Source organism: Rhinopithecus bieti, unplaced genomic scaffold (genome assembly GCF_001698545.2).
Source record: "Rhinopithecus bieti isolate Rb0 unplaced genomic scaffold, ASM169854v2 scaffold_4666, whole genome shotgun sequence".
Classification (NCBI taxonomy): Eukaryota; Metazoa; Chordata; class Mammalia; order Primates; family Cercopithecidae; genus Rhinopithecus; species Rhinopithecus bieti.
In genome coordinates, this window is record NW_016804530.1 from 1,650,840 (window position 1) to 1,655,345 (window position 4,506).

The window sequence follows — 4,506 nt, forward strand, 5'->3', positions numbered from 1 at the left end:
TATATATTATATACATATCATATATATATTATATATATATCTTACATATATATTAGACGGATTCTCACTCTGCCATTCAGGCTGGAGTGCAGTGGTGCAATCTTGGCTCACTGCAACCTCCACCTCCAGGGTTCAAGCGATTCTCCTGCCTCAGCCTCCCAAGTAGCTGGGATTACAGGCACCCACCACCACACCCGGCTAATTTTTGTATTTTTCGTAGAGACAAAATTTCACCATGTTAGTCTCAAACTCCTGACCTCAAGTGATCTGCCTACCTCGGCCTCCCAAAGTGTTGGGATTACAGGCGTGAGCCACCGCGTCTGGCCAGAATATATTTTTATTTTAATTAATTAATTAATTTATTTATTATTTAGAGACAGAGTCTTGCTCTGTTGCCCAGGCTGGTGTGCAATGGAGTGATCTCAGCTCACTGCAACCTCTGCCTCCCGGGTTCAAGCAGTTCTCTCACCTCAGTCTCCCAAATAACTGGGATTACAGGCACCAGCCATGATGCCCGGCTAATTTTTGTATTTTTGTAGAGATGGTGTTTCCCAATGTTGGCCAGGCTGGTCTTGAACTCCTGACCTCAGGTGATCTGCCTACTTCGGCCTCCCGAAGTGCTGGGATTACAGGCCTGAGCCACCATTCCCAGCCCAGACCATATTTTTAAAGTGTAAAGGTGACTTAACCTTTGTCTGGCATGCCCTTAGGTCCTGTCTATAATTTTGTATCTTACTGCCATAAAGAATCCGCTTTGTCAGCCTTATGATTTCTATTTTAACATCAATGTTGGTCAGTTATCATGTCTAAACAGCAGAAGAGAGTGGGTATAATAAGGTGTGTCTAACCTCCTGTCTCATGGCTGGGAATTCAATTTTTAAGGTTTCTCAAGGGTCCCTTTGGCCAAAAGAGGATTTGTTCCGTTGGTTGGGAGGCTTAGGATTTTATTTTTAGTTTTCATTTTTTTCCTTTTGTCTGAGATTTGCCAGAGGAAGGATCAATGGCCAAACTTTTGTTTTGTCCCATATTGCTGTCAGGGTGGTGTGGCTACCTATCCTGGGTCCATTTAGTCCTTCGGTGGGAACCCTATGACCAAGGGACTTAGAGCCAGAAGACTCGTAGCCAATTAGATGCTTTAGGACAGACAGGAAAGGAGGTGGTCAAGCACTCATTAATCCGTACTTTTCTTTTTTTTTTTTTTTTTTTTTTGAAATGAAGTTTCACTCTGCTGGCCAAGCTGGAGTGCAGAGGTGCTATCTCGGCTTACTGCATCCTCCATCCCCCGGGTTCAAGTGATTCTCCTGCCTCAGCCTCCCTAGTAGCTGGGACTACAGTTGCACACCACCACGCTCGCTAATTTTTTTGTCTTTTTAGTAGAGACAGTGCTTTGCCATGTTCGCCAAGCTGTTCTTGAACTCCTGACCTCAGGTGATTCGGAAGTGCTGGGATTACAGTGTGAGCCGCTGTACCCGGCCAATCCTTAAAATTTTTTAAGTAACATAAGAACCAAAAGCCAAGAATAAGGTTATAAAATTGACTTATAAATTTATAAGTTTTATGTGTTGAGTCATTATAATTTTGGTCTTATAGACTTGTAGTAATTAGCTATATAAAACATTTTTTTTTTTTTTTGAGATGAAGTCTTGCTCTGTTGCCCAAGCTGGAGTGCAATGGTGCAATCTTGGCTTACTGCAACCTCTGCCTCCAGGGTTCTAGCGATTCTTCTGCCTCAGCCTCCTGAGTAACTGGGATTACAGGCACCCATCACCAAGCCTGGCTAATTTTTGTATTTTTAGTAGAGGAGGGGGTTTCACCATGTTGGCCAGGCTGGTCTTGAACTGCTGACGTCAAATGATCCACCCACCTCGGCCTCCCAAAGTGCTGGGATTATAGACGTGAGCCACCACGACCGGCATTTTTTAATTTTTAGTAGAGATGGGGTTTCACCATGTTGGCCAGGCTAGTCTCGAACTCCTGAACTCAAGTGATCCACCTGCCTCGGCCTCCCAAAGTGCTGGGATTACAGGCTTGAGCCACCATGCCCGGCTGACAAAATCATTTTTAAATAAAGAACATGAAGCCACAGTGAGCTATGATTGCACCATTGTACTGTACCCTAGGCGACAGAGTGAGACTGTCTCAAACAAACAAAAAACTTTGTCTGTTTTATAATTTTTAAAATTAAAAACATCTCATTTTGGCACATTTTATATATAGAATTATATATTAACAAGACATTTTATTTTAGTAACCTTAAATTTTAGTGAAAACCTAGGAAGTAAAAAATCCTTTTAAAATTAAAAAAATACATTTTTCACATTCTCAAATGAGTATGCAAAGAAATCTTGAATAGTTTGTGACATATTAGTATTTTATAGATGAGAACCACTGTAGAATTATAAACATGCTTTTGTAACTTTCATTTTTTGTTTTTTATTTTTTTCTTGAGATGGAGTCTCACTCTGTACCCCAAGCAGGCTGGAGTGCAGTGGTGCAATCTTGGCTCACTGCAACGTCCACCTCTCAGGCTCAAGCAGTTCTTGCACCTCAGCCTCCCAAGTAGTTGGGACTACAGGTGTGCACCACCACGTCTGGCTAATTTTTTGTATTTTAGTAGAGATGGAGTTTCACCATTTTGCCCAGGGTGGCCTCAAACTCCTGAGATCAGGCTACTTGCCTGCCTCTGCCTCCCAAAGTGCTGGGATTACAGGCGTGAGACACCTAGCCCAGCCCTGTAATATATTTTTTAAATTGAAAATGACCCAGACATTTAATGAGTATTTATTTAACATAATTTTAAGATTTTAAATTACATGACAATGGTATGTATAAGCATTTATCTTATATTTATTTATTTTTGTTTTCGTTTTGCTTTGTTTTGTTTTGAGATGGAGTTTCCCTCTTGTTGCCCAGGCTGGAGTGCAATGGCACAATCTCAGCTCACTGCAACCTCCACCTCCCAGGTTCAAGCGATTCTCCTGCCTCAGCTTCCTGAGTAGCTGGGATTACAGGCAAGTGCCACCACGCCTGGCTAATTTTTGTGTTTTTAGTAGAGACGGGGTTTCTCCATGTTGGTCAGGCTGGTCTCCATGTCCCAACCTCAGGTGATCTGCCCATCTCAGCCTCCCAAAGTGCTGGGATTACAGGTGTGAGCCACTGCGCCTAGCCTATATTTATTTATTTTTAACATTTACTTAGACTAGTTATGAGAACAGAGATATTAGACAAAGGTAGTCATTATTTGAAATGTTTTTTTGTTAATTATTTTTACAGCCTGTGACTATCAGATGTTCACCTAACAGTCTTAAATACATAGCTATTTCGTTGATAACTTGGAAGATTTAGCTGTTTTCTGTTAAACTAGCTATATTAAATTAGTCATATTTATCAAAACAATCACACAAAGGTCATTTTGGTTTTGGCTGGGTTTATAGTTTTGTAATCTTTAGGCCAGACCCTGACACCCTTAAAATATCCAGCAGAGGCACAGGTAAAACTTTGACTAGTAAACCAAGGCAAAAATGTATGTTGACAATTTTGCAGATATTTTTATTTTACCAATAATTTAAAAAAACAGCTTATTTATTAAAGATTTACTTAAATCAGTCCAGGCGCTGTGGCTTATGCCTGTAATCCCAGCACTTTGGGACGCTGAGGCAGGTGGATCACTTGAGGTCAGGAGTTTGAGACCAGCCTGGCCAACATAGTGAAATCCTGTCTCTACTAAAAAAACAAAAATTAGCTGGGCCTGGTGGCACGCGCCTGTAATCCCAGTTACTCAGGAGGCCGAGGCAGGAGAATCGCTTGAACCCAGGAGGCAGAGGTTGCAGTGAGCTGAGACTGTACCACTGCACTCTAGCCTGGATGACAGAGCAAGAGTCCATCTCAAAAAAAAAAAAAAGATTTACTGAAGTCACATGAACTTGAAAAACATATTTGGCCTTAATTTAAGAGTATTTATTTATAAGTCACTTTGGTACCATGTAGACATGATATATAACATATGTAAACACATCTAAACACATATATACACATAAATAAAAATCTTACAGCCTTAGGCTGGTCGTGGTGGTTCATGCCTGTAATCCTAACACTTCGGGAGGCCGAGGTGGGGGGATCATTTGAGGTCAGGAGTTCAATACCGGCCTGGCCAACATGGCAAAACTCTACCTCTACTAAAAATACAAAAATGAGCCAGGCGTGGTGGCAAACACTTTTAATCCTAGCTACTCAGGAAGCTGAGGCATGAGAATCACTTGAACCCGGGAGGTGGAGGTTGCAGTGAGCAGAGACTGCACCACGGCACTCCAGCCTGGTAGACAGAGTGGGGGGGGGGGAGGTCTTACAGGTTTTACCTTAGAACTCTAGTCATGGGATTAGTACTACAGAGACACTAGTTTATAAAAGATGGTTAGGTCCAAATTATTTTTGACAAAACTGGAACTTGTTTACATGGCTAAACTTTATTTGTCCCAATAGGTAATCTTTTTTTTTTTTTCTTTTGAG